Source organism: Xenopus laevis, chromosome 5L (assembly GCF_017654675.1).
Source record: "Xenopus laevis strain J_2021 chromosome 5L, Xenopus_laevis_v10.1, whole genome shotgun sequence".
Lineage (NCBI taxonomy): Eukaryota > Metazoa > Chordata > Amphibia > Anura > Pipidae > Xenopus > Xenopus laevis.
Window position 1 is genome coordinate 25,404,601 of NC_054379.1, and position 23,854 is coordinate 25,428,454.

Here is a 23,854-nt window from a genome sequence, read left to right on the forward strand (position 1 = left end):
ATGACGCGCGCAACATCTGTGTTTAGGTTTTTGGTTGAATTCACTTCCACAATAGCTCTGAGGACCTTGAAGAGATGGAGAGGGGCCCAGCATCCAACTGGAATCCTGGTATCAAATGTAACTGTTTTGCTATTTTGATTGATAAGAATTACCACCCACCAGCTAATTGAAAGGTCTTCTTTTTTTTTTGGAACAGGATAATGTTCAGAAAAAGTCTAGAAAAACAGTACCTTGTACTTGATCCCAAAACAATCCTATCAGGTGTCATGAATGTTTTAATTATTTTTTAGCAGAATTAAGATATGAAGAAAATACAGAAACATCCCTTATCTGGAAACCCCCAGATCCTGAGCATTCTGAATAACATGTCCCATACCTGTTTATCTACAATCCCTTGTTTGCCAGAAAGGAATACCAATAATTAGTTGAGTACAATATTTTCAAAATGGTATTAGTTTTACACCATAAAGTTTACACTTTGCATGCTGAGAACTGTATCACTTTAATAATACTCTGCCTTGCGTGGGCCTGGCAACTACAAATGATTACTATTGTTATTCTTTGTATAGTTATTATACTTTATTTATATAGTGATGACATATTATTCAATGCTTTACAGAGGGGTCTTGCCTTGGTCCCTGCTTAATGGAGCTTACACTTTACAGGCACAAAATAAGCACACAAACAATCACACCAGGGCCACAATCTTAACAGAAGGCATCTTGACTACTATTTTCTTATTTATGTGTTGGAACATTTTAAAGGCAGAGACACATGGACAGATTTGGGGAGATTAGTTTTACAATGTCTCCTCGTGAGGAAACTTCGAGCGGCTTCGGAAAACGAAGCGTTCCGAGTGCCATCTCGCCATCAATTTACATTCTAGCTGGCGGTAGGCAGTTTGGGGAGATTAGTCGCCCGAAGAAGAGGAGATTTGTCGCCAGGTGACTAGTTTTCCCGAATCTGAGCATGTGCCCGGACCGTAAACGGAAAGGCACACTTATTTGAAGAATGCAATGTGCATATTATGGACCAAAAAAGACACATGGTTTGAAAAAGGTTTGAAGGAGGCCATTTATACAACACTGGCAAAACCAACCTTGGTCAACCAACCGCTTGTCATCTCCATACAATGCCGCTTTGACTACAATTCACTTCCAGTCATGAACATTGATAGATTCACACCTGACTCTTTTAGGATTACGGTACCATTGTGACTAGGCTACTCCTTTTTCACACCTCTGTGAGTTTCAGCCAACACCAACTGTTCAATGAAACCATTGTGATTGGATGTCTGTACTACTCTCAAGGGTATAAATACCGGGGGAATTCCCTACCGCTCGCATGAGAGATGGTGAAATGCTTTCAAGAAAACTCAAACAGTCCAGTTGCTTTAGCCCTAACTCTACTATATACTGTATATAATGACCTGGATGAGAATATCCATAGATATAGATTACTGACAGAACTGAATTGATGTTGAAAATATCACACAAAACCTGAATCTAAAATTAAGGTAAATTGTTAACTTTTTGTAGGTATGAAATGAAATACAGTGGAACCTCAATTTTACATCCCATGATTTTAAGTTATCCCTCATTTTACATTAATGTTGAACAATAGTGGTGTACACTTACATTGTGTTGGGAAATGACAATTTCTACCCATGGATGATGCCATTAAGCCAATGAGCCATCCATTCCAGGGTCTATGCTTTCTCATTCCATGCCAGAAATATACATCTGGCTTCATTTGAATCAACTGGAGGCATGAGCAAAACTGGCCATTTAACATGGCTAAATTCATGCCATATGTTTGCAGGGCACGCCACATTATTGTATTCAATAATACAGGGTTATTGTCATGTATAGAACACAATTTCAGAAGAGAGAATGCAAACAATGTCATATCCAAGTATTTATACATTTGGGAAAGTAAACCACACAAGATAGCAATCCAGGCACTGGAAAACCTTCTCATAGATGGCTGCCCTTATCAATTACTATTTTGTTCTTATCTGTTATACATCATCCTCTACCCCCAATGCTTCTCAGACATGTTGGACTCAGTACCCCCTTACTGGTTGCACATTTGGTCAGACCTCCCTGCCAGTCAAAAACAATGTTATAGACATATAATAAGTGATCACCCTAGTTTTTACTCTAAATGGCCTCCCTGCTAGATCTGTAGAAATAAATCAGGCAGAGAATGTGTTCTCTTGAAACAACCCTTAAGGGGTAGATTTATCAAGGGTCGAATTTGGAGTTCAAGGGAGTTTGTAAAAACTCCCATAAATTCCCATGAACTCGAAACTCGAAAAAAAAACCAACCAATTGAAATTTTTAAAAAAAATCGAATTTTTCAAATTCGGGATCGACCCGCAAACTCGAATCGAATTTGAATCAAATTCAATTCGAGTTTTTTTTGGATGTCTCCAAACAGCTCCAAATTGATTCCAGGACGACCCCCATAGGCTAAAACAGCAATTCGGCAGGTTGAAGGTAGTCATGATAAATTTCAAATTCAGATTTTTTTTTAACTCAAATCGACTTTTAACTATTTTCGAATTACACTAAAATAAACTCGAAAATTAAAATGTTTACATTATTCCGGTTGGGCCTCTGTATTCCCTTTGGAATCCAGTAAGAAGCTTTGGTCTTCTTACTGGATCAGCCCACAGTTTGGGAACATATGCTCTTTACTAATTTGATTTGCATGCCCATTATAAAATAATATCCCATGTTCACATATTTTATTTTCTAAAATCTTAAATTTCTCTGGTGGAACATTTAGTTCTATGGATTGGCAACCAAGAATGGATCCCCATGATTTTTGGGGATCGATTCTTGGTACATTAGAAAAAAGTATTTAATGCAAGGTGCAAAATTGGTTCTATACTATTTTTCGAGTCAAAAAGTTTAACTTTTTGATGTTTCCCTTTATGGCACCCAAAACATATAATTAGGGGCACATTTACTCAGTTCGAGTGAAGGAATAGAATAAAAAAAACGACGAATTTCGAATGTTTTTTTTGGCTACTTCGACCATCGAATTGGCTACGTTGACCTTCGACTACGACTTCGAATCGAACGATTCGAACTAAAAATCGTTCGACTATTTGACCATTCGATAGCCGAAGTACTATCTCTTTAAAAAAAACTTCGACCCCCTACTTCGCCATCTAAAACCTACCGAACCTCAATGTTAGCCTATGGGTAAGGTCCCTATAGGCTTTGTAAGCTTTTTTTGGTCGAAGAAAAATCGTTCGATCGATGGATTAAAATCCTTCGAACCGAACGTATTGCGGTAAATCCTTCGACTTCAATATTCGAAGTCGAAGGATTTACCTTCGACAGTCAAATATTGAGGGTTAATTAACCCTCGATATTCAACCCTATGTAAATCTGCCCCTTAATGTTAATAACCCATGGGTGGATGCTCTCACTCAGAAATAACCACAAATCAGGTGATCACTGTGCATATATCTGTTTTTATTATGAAACTATTTCAGGGGAATTTAAAGAGTTTTTCCACCTTTAGGGTAGTGTTTAGTGATGAGCAAATCCATCCCTTTACGTTTCCCGAAAAATTCACGAAACTGCAAAAAAATTTGCGATACAGCGAAAAATTTGTGAAACACAGTGAAGTCAATGGGTGTCAAAATTTCTTATGCACAATCATTTTTCTTGCTCCAAATGCAAATATCAATGGGAGTTTTTTCTTGTGGCAACTTTTTGTTTCTGAGACTTTTTTGTTCAAATGCTTTAAATGCAATGGGCATTTTTTTGGCAGCTTTTTTGTCTCAGGGACATTTTTGTCGCAGTTTCACATAAAAGTTTACAGATGCCGAAATGCAGAATTTGCAGCAAATCAATAGCTGGCGAAAACATTCTCTCACCTGATGACCCAGACACAATCGTGCCTTCCCCTGTCACCTCTCTACTGCCCTCTCTCCTTAGACCCAATTCAGGCCTCTCCCTCAATCCAGACTCGATTGTGGCCTCCCCCCAATGCTTTCCTGCTGCCCACCCTTCCTCTATCACATCAAAAGTTAAATATAAAGATGGTTCACGGGCATAGGCGAAGGCCTGGCGGTGGGTGAGCAACAGGTTAGCAGCAGGGGTTCTAGAAGTGGTGTGGGGCCAGTGGGGTAGCAGTCCCGGTGGGCCTTGTACACCCCATTTATTCTGCTAACCTGAATCTCGTGTCTATTCATGAAGGGGAACCCTGAAGCTATAGCAACCTCTATGGTAGTGGTGAATCCAGAGTTCCTACTACTGGTAGCATTAACAGATGGAGCAAACTTGCTGCTAAATGATTATTTAACCCCTACTCCTGTAATTTTGAATGCATTAAGGGTAACTAATTGTATCAGAAATTGCACTTTGCACTTGTTGTAAATTAGCCCTATTGCCTTCTGGCTTCCAGAGTTGAACAACAGTCATTAGTCCTATAGCAAGGAAATCGCCCTATTCAGGATCATCCATGGGCACGTATAGAGTAATGGAGAAACCAAAGACAAAAATGTGTCTGGAATGCAGAGTTTACATGCGACTAATGGCATTCACTAAACGGCCAAAGAAAAGCTGTCATCGCGCTCTGCTTGATAAAGTCTCATAATTTCCAGTGCTTTTTCTTCCTCTGCTTTCATATAATGAACACTTGATGGCTGTTTGTTTTAAATCTCCGATAGATTTTATCAGCCGCTATCAAGGAACAGACGTGGAATTCTAATTATTACCTTGCATTGTTCGGATGATTTGCTTTGGTATGTTTCCAAATAAACTGTCAACTCCCACAGAAAGTGAAAGGAACATCCATTTTCGAAAAGCAGCCGTAGTCTCGAATTGGAACAAACGCTGGATATTCTTGGCACCGGGAGGATGTATTATTTCTTCTTAACAAATACTGGAAAATATTAGAAATTGCAGTCAAATAAATGAATGGGTGTTTCCTTTGTAACATGGTTTTCACTCAGCCACCCAGAACAGAGCTGTAGGGTGGATATCTGGACCCAACTGGCGTAACCACAATTTGTCTTTTTACAAAAAAATTAAAAAAAAAAGAAAATCTTTAAAAAAGCTACATTTTTATGGCTTCTATCTGATACATAGCTCATGTCTGGTGTTTCTGCACAAATGAATCCCCCCAGGCATAATACCTACTTTTTCTGTACTTCCAACATTCCATTCTCCTTTTTTAGATTTTTTATTCTCATGGTAGGACATTTTCTAACGATATATACAATTATTCTGTGTAAGAACGCACAGATTCTTGTGTCGGTGGCCACGTGCAATAAACACAGACTTTTTTGTTGCTGTAGCAACCCAGGTTTTGCTTGACAGTTTTATAGGTTGGCTTGTGAATGTTTCACCCAAACATTCTAAGGTTTCAGAGCTGGCAGAATCTTTGTACAAAACAAAGGACAAATGAAATTCAGAGTTTTCATGGATTTGATTTTGGGCTCTGAATGCTTTTAAATATTGCATAACGTAAAGATGTCATTGTTATCTTAATTTATTTGTAGAGATCTCTTGATTAATGAGTTTAAGTACAAAGAGTGCCTTTGGGATTCTGCCCGGTCCATGGCCAAATGCACAGTTTATTCAACTCATCTAATCTGTTGAGTGTTTGGAAGATGGAGCAATGCATTAGAAAATGGGAAAGTGGACTCCTTCACATTAAATAAAGAAGCTATAAATTTTCAATGTGTAACAACCTAAAGAAAAAACTAGATGTGGGAGCAAATAACTTCCCAAGTTTCTTGGAAGAGCCAACACCCCCTCTAAAAAGCAAAAAAGGTAGCTATCATTGATCACAAAATGGGTTGAGTGTGGGCATAAGACTGACATCTGAAATCTCATTTAATGGCGTTGTTTACTTTTAAATTAACTCTTAGTATGACATAGAGAGTGATATTCTGATACTTTGGTTTTCATTTTTTATTTGTGCTTTATTTAGCTTTTTATTCAGCAGCTCTCCAGTTTGCAATTTCTAGTTGCTAGGGTTCAAATTATCCTAGCGACCAGGCACTGATTTAAATAAGAGACTGGAATATGAATAGAGAAAAAAAAGAATAATAAAAAGGAGCAATAACAATACATTTGTAGCCATACAGAGCATTTGTATTTTAAATGGGGTCAGTGACCCCCATTTGGAAGTTGGAAAGAGTCAGAAGAAAAAGGCAAATAATTCAAAAACTAGAAAAAACAAAACAAACATGAAGGCCAATTGAAAAGTTGCTTTAACCATTCTATAACATACTAAAAGTTATCTTAAAGGTGAACCATCCATTTAACTAAAAAGGACTTTCATCCAGGTCTGGCTGTGCTCTGCATCCAGCACCGGAATGTAAATGTATTGGTGTACAAATTGAGGGGTGACTTCAGTATATGCCGAAATAAGTCCATTTTCGAGTGCATAGGCCTGCATTAATTTTACCCAAGTTTTTGCACTTGCACCCTAGCCTGCACTTTGTATATAACCCCTTAAATATTTTATTTTTTATTTTCCCTTACATCTGATGTGTGCTAGGTGACATAATTCCTGATGCTTTGTTTTCTTCTATCCATTAAATTCCGAGCCACATGTTTAGAGAAAAAAAGAGCAAACCATTTAGCTGTGCCCATTATGGGGAAGCAGTCCTTGTCTGATGAGTTTACCATACCTGCCTAAGTCTTGAACTGTTGGACCCTCCTTATTTGACCCACCATTTATATGGCAATAGACCAGTGGTCCCGAACCCATTTCACCTGTTGGTGAGCATGCAAATGGTTCCTGATGGTGCCAAATATGGGCTGTGACTGGCCATGTGTAGGCTCTATGTGGACTGGAAGCCTACAGGAGACTCTGTTTGGCAGTACACTTGGTTTTTATGCAACAAAAACATGTATCCAAGCCAGGAAGTTAAAAATAAGCTCTTTGAAGCCACTGGAGCAACATCCAAGGGGTTGGTGAGCAACATGTTGCTCTTAAGCCACTGGTTGAGGAACACTGCTCTAGACGAACGAGTAGATCCTCCTGTGTATGGCCAGGTTCATTCAAAACAGAACAATTTAAATAATGTTCTTCTTCTTGGCAAGTAATCCTGTGCAGGTCTATTAATATTTGGTTTTAATTATAATCTGTATGCTGATGATACCCAAATATATTTATCCACCCCTTCATTAACATCTGAAACAGAGGCTCAAATCTCTAACTTCCTCCTGGCAACCTCCAACTGGATGAAACAGCGCCACCTCAAACTCAACCTAACAAAAACTGAACTAATCATCTTTCCACCTAAGGTACACGAACAGGAGGACGGCACTCCGGTAAAAAGCCGGTTTTTATTGCTAAGTACTGTAGAAATACAGCCTTACGTGTTTCGGGAACACATTCCCTTAATCTTAGGCTTAGCCTATGATTAAGGGAATGTGTTCCCGAAATGCGTAAGGCCTATGTTTTTCTACAGTACTAAGCAATAAAAACCTGCTTTTTTACCGGAGTGCCGTCCTCCTGTTTCGTGTACCATATGTTGGCAGTGGGGACGTTGTGGACTGAGCACCCGGCATTATAGGGGAGCAGCCAAGAGGTGGTGAGATTGAAGCGGTCCTATTTGGTTTTGTGGTCTTTCCACCTAAGCCTGGTCCTAGACCCCTATTTACTAACTCTATTGATGGCATGCTCATTAACCCTGTCAACTCAGCATTCAGTCTGGGAGTAATCTTTGACTCCTCTCTCTCCTTACCTGATCATATTAACACCATTGTCAAAACCTGTCACTTTTTCTGATGCAATATTGCCAAAATCCATCCGATCCGTTCATCTGCTACGGCCAAGATGCTCATGCATGCTCTCATCCTATCCCTACTAGATTACTGTACCTTCTACTAACTGACCTCCCTAACTCCCATCTCTCCCCTCTACAGTCTGTATTAAATACTGCTGCCAGAATTCTCCTCCTCTCATCCAAAAGGGTACAGGCCCCTCCGCTGCTGAAGTCCTTATCATGGCTTCCTATAAAACAAAGAATAACTTATAAACTCCTGCTCATAACCTTCAAAACCCTTCATTCCTCGGCACCTAACTACCCTTTCTTCAAACCCTTTTCTCTTGCTGCTCCTTATATTTAGAATGCCATTCCAAAATCTCTCCAGAGAGAAACCTCCTTCAATGGTTTTAAAACAAAAGGGGTATATTTATCAAAGTGTAAAGTTAGAGATGACCACAGTCCACTAGAGTGAAATTCCACCACTCTCCATTCATTTCTGTGGCATTTTTAAAGGCGTATTTATCATAGGGTGAACTTTCACTTTCACTCATTGATAAATACTCTTTTAAAAATCCCATAGAAATTAATGAAGAGTGGCGAAATTTCACATTAGTGGACTGTGGTCATCTCTTACTCCACTCTTTGATAAATATATCCCAAAGACTATCTCTTGGAGTATTTACATAACACCTGAACTGGGAACTGGAACTTATATGACAGTGTCACCTACTGTAACCAACAGCACCTTAATACCCCCTCCGAATTGTGTCAGTAAGTTACCCTCCCCTTTAGACTGTAAGTCCTATGGGGTAGGGTCCTCCATCCCTTTGTCTCCTTGACACTGAGCACTTAATCTGTATTATAATTATCTTTTATACTTATTTGAATTGTTTTTCTAAAAAATGCACTTATTGTTACTTATTAATTCAGTGACCCCTTGTTTCTTACTACTAATTTATTGTTTTGCTGTACAGTGCTTTGCCCTAGAGGAGCGCTATACAAATAAAAATATACATACATACATATTTTGAAGCATTATTCAGCCATATTAAATGTTTTCTATCAAGAATTTATGGTTGTGAAGGTTCATGGAGATTAAGTGACTTAGGTGAGGAGAGTGAACCCATGTTCTCGGTTTTAGGGCTCATTGGACATTCTTGAATATATTGACGATCACTTCCCACTGACATGCACGAGAATACTGTGAGTCTCCCTGAGTTTGCACTTATCACCCAAAAATTCTCACCAGTAGCAGTGCAGTCCTATGGGTGCAGATCTAACCTATGTTTGCTTCTATACAGCACAATGCAACAAATGGTAAACTAGCAGCTTACTAGCAGCTAACTAGCAGCTAACTTGCAAACAAATCAGTATGATTGAATAATCGGCAGGTTGCATCTAATCCAGGGGAAATGCTTCTGTTTCACGGCATTTGTATCGTGCTGCAAAGTTCATTGGCGCACCGTTGCTTGCAACTATTTAAATAAAACTGAAAGTGTTCCTGAACAAAAATAAGAATATGATAACCGGCATTAAAGAGTTTATTTTCTGGTTTGCATACATTATAAAAAAGTGCTGGCTTTTTCCATTCCGCATGTGGGTAAAATGTAAACTCATGGTAACAATGGAATAGTTACAAGCCAAGCAAATAAACTGAAGCAATCTTATAGAATTCCAGCAAACCCCTGGAGTGTCAGTGGGGTCAAGAACACAGTTCTTAAAGGAGCCTGCTGGCATTCTATGGATTAACATGAGCTTATTTGTTTCAAAAGAGAACAAACACCATTCGACGGAGCAAAGTGTCATATCACACTTTAGTTTGACCCGTTAGGAACCTTATGGAGCCCTCCATTGTTATTATGGCAACCACTTCATTTTTTGATGTTCTAACCTTCAGAGTTGGATATGCAACCTCTATAATCCTGGAGTTCCAATGTCTTTTCTTATCTAACCTATTTCAGTGGTGCTTCTCTGTTCTCAGGTCAGGGGTTAGACATAAGAGGACTCTGTGCATATACTTAAATGGGGGTCCAATTTCTTTTAATTAAGTAAAAATAGTTAATGAAGAAACCACTGGCAGATAAACAACAAAAAGTTCATAGACAGGACAAACTGCATAAAGAAAAGAATTGCGGGAAGCCCAATCAAAGGGGTTGTCCAACTTTGAGTAAAGTTTTAGTATGATGTAGAGAGTGATATTCTGAGACAATTTGCAATTGGTTTTCATTTTTTATTATTTGTAGTTATTTATCTTTTTATTCAGCAGCTCTCCAGTTTGCAATTTCAGCAATCTGGTTGCTAGGGTCCAAATTACCCTACCCTACCAACCATGCATTGATTTGAATAAGTGAACGGAATATGAATAGGAGAGGTTCTTAATATAAAGATTAGTAATATAAAGTTGGAATAATAACACATTTGTAGCCTTACATTAGTTTTTTTTTTTTTAGATGGAGTCAACGACCCCCATTGGAAAAGCAGGAACGAGTCAGAAGAACAAGGCAACTAATTCAAAAACTATGAATCTAAAAATAAATAATGAAGACAATTGAAAAGATGTTTAGAATTGGCCATTCTACAACATACTAAAAGTTAACTTAAAGGAGAAGTAAACCCCTTGTTAAAAAAGACCCATACCCCCCTACCCTACATAGACCCCCATGCCTCCTCCCCTCAGCCTAAGTGTTACCACGGGCAAATGCCCCTAACTTTTTACTTACCCCTCGGTGCAGATTCACGGCATTTAAGGACGCCATCTTCTTCTTCAGTCTTCACCAGGTCTTCTTCTGGCGCTTCAGCATGCGCAGTTGACAAAAACCCGAAGACTGCTCCAACTGTGCATGCGCCGATACAGAACTTACTTCCCGATGGTGACCGAAGAGAAGAAAATGGCTGCAGTAAACTTCAATGCCGTGAATCTGCACCTGGGGGCAAGTAAAAAGTTAGTGCCATTTGCCCGGGGTAGCAGCTAGGCTGGAGGGGGGAGGAGGGAGGGGGTCTATGTAGAGTAGGAAGGTAGATTTTTTTTAATAAGGGGTTTACTCCTCCTTTAAAGGTGAACCACCCCTTTAATAGGAAAAATAAGAAATTGAAGAACAAAACAATTAAAGCCAGACCCTACATGAATTGAGCCACCTCTTTGACCTCCAAACCTTCCCCAAGTTCTCTTACCTTTATTTTACCCATATTTATAACTCACGCTTATTTGTAGGTCACACTGCTATAGTTACAGCTATTTACAGTATATGTACTTATTATATCAAAGTAGTAGCTTAGCGTCCTTGCCTTTGCTAGTTCATGTTTCTCGTTCAGTATCAGGCTTACTGTGATGCCTTTATGTAGAATGTAGAATGCAACATTTCGGCAATAATTTATTTCCTTTTTTCAATGAACACTTGAGTGTTAATATTGTATGCTGAAAATGAAATGAACTGTCTGTGTCGAAAGGCAAATAACAGATCCGTACATCCGTAGTCTTTCATGGCATTGCTGGAGAGCGAAGATGGTAACACTACGGTGCTAGGAGCATGTAACAGGCAAATGCCAAAAAAGTGCTCTTGCTCTCCGGTTAAACACCCATAACATCTATGAATGTCAAAACAATTTCACCTTTCCTCTTGCAATGATTAAACGTGCAAAGTCATAAAATATATTGAGAAAAAGAGAAAGAGTGTTCAGCCATTGCGGCTGCCAGGGGATGTTGATACTTAAAGTTCAATAACAACTTGTTCCAAGGTATAAGAAGAATTTCTATATTTTTTGGCTATTGAGTGGAATAGTTTGAATTACTACATGCAGGGATTTAGAAAAGATCTATTTCTCTGCACCATTCGCACAGGGGATATTTGTTCTACCCCTCATAAAGATATTACTTGTAACTTCATATGACCTTTCCTTGTAGGATATTACAGGTATGGGACCTTTTATCCAGAAAGCTCGGGACCTGGAGTTTTCCGGATAACAGATCTTTCCATAATTTGGGTCTTCATGCCTTAAGTCTACTGAAGACTGAAGACCCCTGGGTTTATTTAATGTTTAAATTAATTTAAACATTAAATAAACCCAATAGGTTGGTTTTGCTTCCAATAAGGATTCATTATATCTTAGTTGGGATCAAGTACAAGGTACTGTTTTATTATTACAGAGAAAAAGGAAATCATTTTTAAAAATTTGGATTATTTGGATAAAATGGAGTCTATAGACATCCATTCCGTAATTTGGAGCTTTCTGGATATCAGGTTTCCGGATAAGGGATCCTTTATACTTAAATCACACATTTTTATTTTATTTTTATTTGTTTTACTTTATTCCCTAGCTGTATTTAGATATTGTAAATGCATAAGATCTGTAGCCGCTATTGCCATGAAATTTGTAACTCTACTTCTGTTGTTTGTTAGCATGTTAAAATAAATGTTACAGGTATGGGATCTGTTATCCAGAATGCTTGGAACCTGGGTATCTGGATAATGGATCTTTGTATAGTTAGAATGGCAGCATAAGGAGTCACTGACCCCCATAGCCAAAAAGGTATTGCTCTGTAAAGCTAGGCCAGACAATTGCAAATTTTCTGCAGCTGTCCTACTGCTCCCCTTCATTTCTTTAGGGAGGGTGGATTTTGGTGCGAAATGCAAAATATTGTGTTTTGGCACCAAAATCTGCCTGTCTGCCTGTATTGGAGAGGAGACAATACCTCCAGTTACAGGGATTCTTGGCCTGGGTTTTTCTGCAGGCTGAAATCAGCACTCGTCCACAATCATCTGGCCCTTGCCTAAGCTTCTGAGTCGGCAGCTTATTGGCCCGTGTGTGGGGCCCTCCAATGGGCTTCCACGATCGATATCCGGTCGAAAGTCGGCCAGATGTTGATCGCATTGCCTCCATTCTGATCCGATCGTTGGGCTCTAAGGCCCACGATTGAATCAGCCTGATATCGCTCACGTCAATGTGGGCATATCGGGGAGAGATCCGCTTGTTGTTGACATCACCAAACGAGCGGATCTCCCTGTGTTTGGCCACCTTTTCTTTTGATTCCTTATCTTCCTAATCAGGCCCTCTCCTATTCATACTCCAGTCTCTCTCATTCAAACCACTGCCTGGTCGCTGAGGTAAAAAATCCTAGCAATCAGATGAAACAAAAAGCGAAACAACTAAAAAACCACACACGCACAAAAAAATAAAAGATAAAAACATTGCACATTGTCTCCGAATATCAATATCAAGGTCACCCCAATAGTTAATTTAATGGCGAACAAGCCCATTAATAAAAGGAAACAGTTTTATTTCGTTTTTTTGGGTGTGGGTCTTCTGCCACTAAAGGGATAGTCCACAAACCTTCTGTTTGGTTCATTTAGGTTCCTACTCTGGAATAACATATACTTTTATTTTATTCAGTTTTATTCAGTTCTCAAAAGAATGTGGTTTTTTTATTTTACAGTTTTTTACTGTAAATTGAATAATACAGGAGGTTCCATTTCAGTCATGACTTGTTAACAATGGGTGCCCTGTGGGGTTTATGCACCTTCAATGATAAATTGCCCTGCCCTGTTTTCCTCTGCCACCTCTTCCATTATTTTCCTGAAAAAGGACATCTTAATCTCAATAGCTTGTGTATCAACTAGTTCTTTTATCGAGGCAGAACAGCCTGTACCCAATTTCAAGCAAGCAATAACACCGATACGAATGTCAGCTGCTATAAATCAACAAACATTTCTAATGAACGGAAAGACGTTTCTGAGTTTTGAACTTGCACTGATGTTTAGTCGTGGCTATGTCAAGAGGCTTTTAATCAGCTGGGGGGGAAAAACGTGAAGCAGAAGACAAACATTGAGTTGAAAAAGAATAAAAGATGAAATAAAACAATGGCAGAAGGAAGAAACCATGTGTAAAGGTTGTGTCTGTTCTGGAAATCACCCCCCACCAAATACATGGTACTGTAGACAGTTCTGTAGACAGCGGGTCAGAGTATTTGGAATGTAGGGAGTCACCAAATGAGTCACTTCCAGGTAAAACACTAATACCTAGCACTAGCAGGGGCACTTTTATGACAAAGAGGTATAACTAAAGCATTGCAGTGGAAGCAAGAAAAAAAAACATCTCGTTTTAATAATCCCTTTTAGCACTAAACACAGCCCTAAGAGCTGTAATTTGCTGTTTTATAGTTGGCAGTTTGCATAAATGTTTATGCTGTGACTGGTACATTCTTCCTTCATTTGCTCAACTCATTTTATGTCAGTCGGCTAAATAAATAGCTAAATGGCTTTGTTTGTTTCTGTAATGTCAACAACAGCATGGCTTGACTTTTCACAAAGAGATCAGTGGACAATATTATTCTAATAAAGCACCAAATGTGTTTTGCTGTAATGCACTTGCATTGAGCGTTCCCAAGGCGCAAATAGGTTGTGCTGCCGAGATTGATAACTAACACATCACTTATGTGCCGTACCAGCAGGTCTGGAACTCTGTGCTCATACAAATATGATAACAGGCCAGAGAATCACTCACATCTGATACCAACCAAAATAATATTCCAGGGAATTACTCAGATTTCATATCAACCAAATAATTTGCCAGGGAATCACTCAGAAGTCATACCCACAAGATAATAAGCCAGGGAATCACTCAGATCTTATATCAACAAAATAATAAGCCAGGGAATCACTCAGATCTTATATCAACAAAATAATAAGCCAGGGAATCACTCAGATCTTATATCAACAAAATAATAAGTCAGGGAATCACTCAGATCTCATACTGACAAGATAATAAGCCAGGGAATCACTCAGATCTTATATCAACAAAATAATAAGTAAGGGAATCACTCAGATCTCATACTGCCAAGATAATATGCCAGGGAATCACTCAGATCTTGTATCAACTAATAATGTGCCAGGGAATCATCTCATATTAACAAGATTATATACTAGGGAATCACTCAGATCTGATACCAACAAGGATATATGCCAGGGAATCACTCAGATCTCATACTGACAAGATAATATGCCAAGGAAAACATTCAAATCTCATACCAATCAAATAATATGACAGGGAATCACTCAGATCTGATATCAACAAAATAATATGCTAGTGAATCAATTAGATTGCATGCCAACAAGAAAATATACAAGGGAATCTCTTCAATCTCATGGCAACAAGGTAATATGCAGGGAAAGACTCAAATCTCATAACAACCAAATTATATGTCAGAGAATCCCTCAGATCACATACCAGAAAGATAATATTACAGGGAATCACTCATATCTCATACTGACAATAATATGCCAGGGAATCACTCAGATTTCAAAATGACATTGAATATGTGGAAATCACATGGTAACTAATAGTTTGGTGCCTACCTCAGTACAGCACAATGCAACACTCACAATCAGGTCCGGACTGAAATTCACAATAGGCCCTGGCATTCCAAGGACACAGCGGCCCAACAGCCCCCACCAGCCCAATAAATAGGGGGCGATCCGCGGGCTGCTGCCGCCTGAGGCAGCAACCCCGATGCCGCCCCGGTCTCCCGCTCCACGCTTAAAGGTTTAGCGTCGGAGCAGTTCAAAGGGGGCTGCATCACTAGCACAGAGAGCGCGTACTGGGCTTTCTGCACTAGCAGAGTTCGGCTCTTAAAGTTACAGGAGGCAGCTTACCCGTCCCTTGTAACTGGCCGTCCACTGCCGCCTGAGGCAAGGTGCTCACCATGCCTCATGGCAGGAACCGCCCTGTAAATAAATAGTGACTGTCTATGGCAACTTACAGCAGCCCCTCTGGCATTTGCCAGAACCCACAGATTGCCGGCCTGCTCACAATAGACTGATGTGACACTTCATGGACTCCATGAGGTTTTTAAAATGTTTTAGCATTTTGGCTGTTTAAATGAGTACCTCTAAACCATCTAACCGTGCAAAGCTGGGTTTTTGTGCTGAAGAGATAGTTTTAACACCAGGCAACACCAGGCAAAGCTGAGGCTGTTATATGTTTGCCTACTGTATATTCTACTTTAAAGCCTTAGGATCAGGCTTCCCTGTCTATGACTTGTGCCATGAGAAGTGGCTCTTTGGATTATTTGGCATTTCTACCTGTTTCTTCATGCATGTAATTATTGTCATCACTGTTCATAAATAGTGTCACTGACCCTGTACTTACTAGTTATATATTCCCATCCCCTTCCAGGCTTCTCGAATCTTTAGTCTTCTTCTGCATGGCCTGCTTTTCATGCTCTTCTAACATCTCTGCAATCTGGTTTTCATTGAAGTGAAACAGTAGCTAATGACTTTCCGGAAGCTATTTCTCAAGGTAGTTTCTCCTGTGCTTTCCTATTTGATCTCTCTGCTCATTTTGATACTTTTGAACTCTTCTTTAAACCCTCCACACTTTGCAGCAATAAATCTCCATCCAGTCTTCGTATTCACCTCATTCAGTTCTCTCTCTCCTCTTACTAACATGCCTTGATCACACATGTGTTTTTAAACTCAACCTGAACTATTCTTATTTTTAGCACACAAAGAACACAAAGCTTATCTATTTTCAGGGCGTAACAATTTGGTGGGGTGCACAAGCTCATTGCTGTTGCTGCTGAACTCTTAACATCCCATAGCACAGAATGGATTTTGCTGAAAGAAAGCACAAAGACATTCTGACTATATAACTCATTTAACAAAGAAATAAACATTTTAATTAGTATTTTAGCTGGTTAAATTCTCTGGATTGGGGAGGAAACAGATAGTACAACGTAGCACAGATGCAGCCCATGGTCCTGTTTACTGATTCTAATTTACCAGGGATTTTTCTTTAAAGGGATACTGTCATGGGAAAAAAACATTTTTCAAAATGAATCAGTTAATAGTGCTGCTCCAGCAGAATTCTGCACTGAAATCCATTTCTCAAAAGAGCAAACAGATTTTTTTATATTCAATTTTGAAATCTGACATGGGGCTAGACATATTGTCAATTTCCCAGCTGCCCCAAGTCATGTGACTTGTGCTCTGATAAACTTCAATCACTCTTTACTGCTGTACTGCAAGTTGGAGTGATATCACCCCCCTCCCTTTTCCCCACCAGCAGCCAAATAAAAGAACAAAGGGAAGGTAACCAGATAACAGCTCCCTAACACAAGATAACAGCTCCCTGGTAGATCTAAGAACAACACTCAATAGTAAAAACCCATGTCCCACTGAGACACATTCAGTTACATTAAGAGGGAAAAACAGCAGCCTGCCAGAAAGCATTTCTCTCCTAAAGTGCAGGCACAAGTCACACGACCAGGGGCAGCTGGGAAATTGACAAAATGTCTAGCCCCATGTCAGATTTCCAAATTGAATATAAAAAAAATCTGTTTGTTCTTTTGAGAAATTGATTCCAGTGCTGAATTCTGCTGAAGTAGCACTATTTACTGATGCGTTTTGAAAAAAACATGTTTTCCGATGACAGGATCCCTTTAAGAATGTTCTGATGCTCCAATTGGCTGCAGGTTGACTCTAACCAGACCCACTTGTTGGTTACACACTGCAAATGAAAACGTATTGAAATAGGCATATACACCCCAGGGAAATGCCTCTTAAAACAAATCAATACGTATATTATTATTTTCCCATTTTACTCTGCACTTGTAAATCGTTAAGTGTGCATTTAAAAATGACATTATCCTGTGTTACATTGATTAATGCGAATAAAAAGTACATTACTTGTGTACATGTGTATCTGTGTGTGTGTGCTGTGGAATAGAGCTGCAGATTGAGTTGTGTGTGTACACTTTCTGTGTTTAGAACAACGTATACGCTGCAGCTGAGCTTATCATATGAGAATGTAATTTAGCTATTTACAGTAGATCATCTTTGTTTAGTTTTACCCAGAACACTGATGTTTTCTTTCTCTGCACGAGGAAATGTTCAAGGGGAAATGTTTGTTATCCTTTAATCATTACTCCATATGTTTTGCAAGCAGAATATTCTGATTATTCTTAGCAGGGAATTGATTTTCATTTTTTATGGCCTCTCCTGTAAAGTCAATGTAAATATCTCTTACACAGACTGTACCGCTAATGAACCACATATCCACCATAGTCCCAGAGAAAAGCTTGTCTTTTTATAACCTATACCATCAAACCCCATAAACCAAGCAAAATATTTCACTTTTAAAGGGAAAAATAAACAGGAGGTTTAACCCGTTTGTTTGCGAACATTGTTTGATCTTTCCTTGCCACGTGCTTCCAGACAACGCTTAAATTAAATTAAAGGGTAAACCAGAAACAAACGAGTTAATTCACAATGCAAGTCTGGTCATACTAAAATGTAAGTAAATGTTTGTGTGCATTAAAGGTACTTGCATCCAAACTTGTACTTCCATATAGTTGTGCTAAGCTGCACTGGGTCCGTCCTGCCTCTTTTCTAAATTGTACATAAGGGTGCCTATTGAAGCTGGGGAACCCTGCTGCTACCAACACCCTGAACATGGGATTCAAGTAATTACAGGTTTCCCACAGTGGGCTGCACCAGAAGGCACCAAAAGAATCATATTTTACAAATCCCATTTTAACACTGAATACTGGAAGTGATGCACTGTGATATCGTTAGGCACAACTCACACCCGATTTGAGAAAACACACATGTAATTACATTCATTTTGACATATGACGGCTCATTTACATCCGTTGATGGAGTGGGATGGGGCACATTTCCCTGCAATGAGTTGCATCTAAAACCACTTTCATTAAAGGTTCTTACATCTACAGTAAATGCACTCTTCGTACTTCTGTATAATTGCACTCAGTGCCACTCAGTCCTTCTTCAGGCATTGCTGCAGCGCGCTGAGTGAACCCTGGAGCTACTGCCTGGTCAGGAGTTGGCAATGTTTCATGGTTTTTTCTCAGCACCCTCTGCAGTTGCACCTAAAGAATTTTGACTGAAAACTGAAAATGATACTAAGCAGACTTCGACAATACACCGCGTCTGATTTGCAATGACAAGCATCTGCCATGCATAGTTTACCCAAAACCCAGAACAAGGGCTAAGGTTCCATTTACAGCTTACGCTTGTGCCTATAACAGTCGCCTTTTGTCTCGGGAAGAGCCCTCCGCTACTCAGATACCACCAGGTATTAAAGTGAGAGAGCCAGGTCACAGGTTCTGGGCAGGCAAGGGAACCAGAGCGTACATAGAAGAAAGATCATGGTGCCTTTAAATATTTGAATTCGATGGTGTCATGCGACAAAAGGATCCTTGTGCATCATTTACAAAAGCAGCGCACATGGGAGGAAGTGGTCGGCATCCCTGCCTTCCCTCAGGCATCATTACATGATCTATTTTGGAAAATTGGATGCAATTGCGATAGACACAATGAAGTTACACTAAGCTAATCACTCCCCTTGGCCTACAATGTCCTCAACAACACTTTATTGTTGGCTAAAAAGATATGGCAATTGCCAGAGCCGGACCAGGCCAAATGGGTGCCCTAGGCAACCTGGTTGCGGCGCTCATGCGTGAATCAACGTGTGCATGCTCAAATACATGTGCAAATACAACAGACAATCAGAGAGAGGGGACCAGTCATGGAGTAGGTGACAGAAGTGGTATGTGCCTGGCTCCCCCCAGCTTTTGCTCCATAGGCACATGCCTTCCGGCCCTGGCAATTGCATTCTAAATTGTACTTTTCACACTGTGTCAGGGTAAGTGAAGGCATCCTATTTAGTGAAACTGTGGTGGACAGAACTCCCCATGCAGCCAAAATTTCAGCACAGGCTATAAAAAAAGGAAAGGAGTTGTCCCTGATATTGAGAGTGTCGTTTATGGCCTAGCTTGGGTGACCAAACCTCAAATGACACATGAGCATGCTCCTTGGACTACTAAGCAATGTTCCCTTCTGGTTCTTTTTATGGCATTATAATGTAATAGGAATCAATGGGAGGTGATAGGGGAGGTTGTGGCTTGCCAGCCTGAGAGGCAGCGGTAAAGCTAAAACAGAGAGTCTCTCAACTTTATTGAAGATTCATAAAGGCATACGTGTGCTCCCTCTCTTACTATATTTTCCTTAATAAAGCTGAAAAAACCCAATAAGCGGACAATTTTTAACACAAAACAAAAACGGGTTCTTATGCATCAAAAAACAATTTACCGCAACTTTGTGTTATGTCCAGAGGCTTGAAGGTTATGTATATAAATAAGCTGCTGTGTAGCCATGGAGGTGGCCATTTAAGCTAAACAGGGCAATATATATTTTCACTTTTTGGTGTTAGTGTTCAGTGACGACTTCCTGTTTCCTCTACTTAAGTAAACAGGAGTCGGTACACTGCTTTCTCTGCTGAGGTTTTATTCCTAATGGAACAGAACTCCGGTGGCCAAATTATCGGTATAAAAGTGTTTGCTTGGCTTTACATCGACGTATCAATTGCTCTAATCCTTTCTTCTGATTCTGTCCCTGTTTTAGTCATCAAGGAAAGCTACCCACAGGCTCTCTCTTGTATAAAAAAAGATAACTGATTGATAAAGCCAAATCTACCATTACTGTAGTAAAGGGACAGTATAGATATAGTGAATAGGGTTTGTGCTGAATATTCTTTTTGCCTGTTCTATTAAAGTCACTTCCTACTTCCTGTTCATGCGAGCACAATCAAAGCAAATCAGCGGTTCACTAACAAACCCCTCCCTTTTCTAAGTTGGAGTCTTTGTGTGTATCATAATATAATTTACATCTCCGTACCTTGTTTCCTAAAAATTCTTTAATAGTGATGGGTGAATTTATCCACGCGATTCGCCGCCAGCGAATAAATTCGCGAAACCGCCGTGAAAATTCGCATGCATCAAAAAAAAAATGGACGCCTGCGTCAATTTTTTTGGACGCCAGCACATTTTCACTGGCGAATTTTCGCCAGCGTCCAAAAAACGTCCACCAGCATCAAAAAAACGAGACGTCGGAGCCATTTCGCAAATTTTTCACCGTTTTGCGAATTTCGCTAATTTTTCGGTGAAGTGAAACGCCCCAAATTCGCCCATCACTATTCTTTAATAATTAAACCTAATATGATTGTTAAGCCTTTAATAAGGATTAATTATATCTTAGTTGGGATCAAATACAAAGTACTGTTTTATTATTACAGAGAAAAATTAATCATTTTAAAAAAAATTTAATTATTTGATTAAAACAGAGACCATGGGAGATGGTCATTCTATAATTTAGAGTTTTCTGTATAATGGGTTTCCAGGTAATGAATCCCATACATGTAATACTTTCCAAATGGGGATTGTCATGAGGCAATAGTTGATAAAGGTCTGGGCAATCCAATCAATTATTTGGCACTGCAGTTCCTAATTGCCCTTTTTGCTATTTATTTATATATTTATTAATATATCACTATGGTCTGTTACCATTATATGAGTATATTTATAAATTGGGGAAACAGTATAGCTGGCGACAAAATGGTATGTAAAGTCTCAAATGTGGCTAGGGACAAAAAGAATGGTTCACTGATGTCATTGTTTGACTTCAGCTTTATTTTCTTGTGTTAGAGAAAGTGGATGGAAAAATAAAATATTAATGGAAAAACAATATACAAACATGTTAATAAGCCATTGTTTTAAAGCAGAGTTATTTTCATTCGGGAAGCAGAGACTGTTAGATGATCTTGCTGCTCGCCTGCCAAAAGAACACAGCCATTCTTCAATGCATTCTACATGTAACACAAAACAATTATATGCCATTTTTTATATATATATTTAAAAAATCACTTCTGCAGCAAAAATGTCAGCTGTTTCTAATAAATGTGTAAATGCCATACATATTTCACAAACCAAACCCTTAATGAGAAATATGCTTTCTGTTTCTTAGGCCAAAGAAAGTACAACATCATTTTGGATAACAATGTAAAATCCTGGGGTATGGAGTATAAGCGAGCAGTTCGGCGTGCATATCTTTCCTTATTTGTTTTTTCAGCTGTGCTTTGGACTGAGCTAAACAGCAAGCCTGGTCTGACATAAATACAGTTGCCTGTGATTAATAGCCTCTGAAGTACATTTGCTAAATCATTGGGATCCATTTATGCTTAGCTAATGAATGTCCGTGGCGTGGCAGCACCAAAATGTTGGGATGGCCATGCCTTTAACTCATTTCAGAAAAATAATAAGGGTAAATACGCATTTGTTTTTGTCCTCTCGCTGTTTTTGTTAGAAATATCCCCACTAAAAAAATGCAACTACATATGGAGCAGTAAAGAATGACTGAAGTTTATCAGAGCACAAGTCACATGACTGAGAGCATATGGGAAACTAAGAACATGTTTAGCCCCATGCCAGATTTCAAAATTAAACACATGGATTTCAATGCAGCTTCTGGTCTAGCACTATTAACTCCTGCATTTTGTAAAAAAAACTGTTTTTCCATGACAGAATTCCTTTAACTGAACTGATACACAGCCCTTGCTATTAATCCTCTCAAATGGATGGTGGAAAGTCTGTCCATATGCAAGAGGTGTAGTAATAAAGACCTCTGGTTAAACATAAAGCTAAACTGCTTGAGTGCAGTTGCCAAAAGCAAACAATCAGGCCATGACTTTCATTTTCCAGCTTGCCGTAAAGTGTTTGGTTGCTACCACCATTGAACTTTTCCAATATAGCATTTACTGTATGTTTGTAAATCAGCCTGATGATACCTCATCTGTGGCATAAGTTAGTAGGCATTGGTTATGTCAAGGATTAGAAAGGGGGCGCTCTTGAGGCAGCAGGAGGAAGGTGAGTCCTTTAGGCAAGAGGTGGCTGAACCCACAGGACACAGACAGGAAAAGGGCAGGAACAGGGTGAAAAGGGCAATGAATCAGACTGGAACAGGTGCAGAGCAGAGCAGGATGGAGAGGGTGAAGATCAGGACTGGATAGGAACAGGATGGAGCAGGAATGGAACAGGAACAGACTGGATGGGACAGGATGGTGCGAGCGTAGTTCAGGACCAGACTGAAAGGATGGAACAGGGTGGTGAGGGCATAGATCGGGATCAGACTGGGGATAGAGTGTAGAAGGAGACTGGAGCAGAAGGAAAATGGAGCAGAAGGAGATTGAAGCAGAAGGAGACGGATCGGATAGCAGGAAAGGACAGGATAGCCGGAGAGGGGACTGGGAAGATATATACAGGGTATAAGTCAGAACAGGAAGCAGGAACAGGCAAGGCAAGGTCCGGTCAAGTAGTCAAATAGGTTAAGGCAAGGTTAAAGGTAGGACTGGAACAGAACCGGGAGGGAAAGACAAGTCAGGAACAGAACAAGGTAAAGTAAGGAGGAAAGGTTCAAGGTAAGGCAGGACAGGACAAGACAAGGCAAGGAAAGTAAAGGAGGCTAGAGCTGGAACCCTTAGCTAGGGACAATGTCACACTGCTAGTTTGGGAACCAATGCTCAGGCAAGCAGTGTTTGGAGGGCTGGCCTTAAATAGTGCAGAGTCAGCCTTGATTGGCTGACTGCAACGAATCAGGCTGCTGCGGGGCTGGGGCTGCAAAGGCCAGGTAATATATAGTGAGCAACCCTGTGGGCTGTTCACCTGGCCCAGTGGTTAAGACATCGAGCCAAAAAACCCAAAGGTAGTAATGAGAGTTTTTTCACCTGCTAATATCAGGCTTTTGTCTCAAATGCTCTCTTTGAATGTGAGAGTGTCAGTGACCCTATCCATGCACTTTCTGTATTTTTAACTCTCTGGCTTTTAGAGGGGCACAGGTGTTAACATAAACAAATTGTCAGTAACATGGGAAACACAACCTATCATTACTACTTTTTTCACAGGTAACTAGGGATATGCATTTATAAATTCACATTTTTGTACTGCTTTTGTGTGCAAATTACATCATTTCCCGTGCATGAAATGAATAACAACATTAGTGTATCATTCTGTTCATTCAACTATTGTGGTAGCAAGTGCTAGCTGCCAAAGTGGACCAACTTGTTTTTGAAAAATGCCATATATAGTTATATATTAATATGTTAATTAATGTTACTTAACAGGTTCAAGGCACAGCAGACGGGTGCACAAGGGAGCACAGCATTTAAATCACATTGATTTTGTGCAGTTGTGTTACCCTTTACTGACTGGTACCTGAATTGTCAGGCACAGCATTTTGCACTGATTTGTGTCTGATA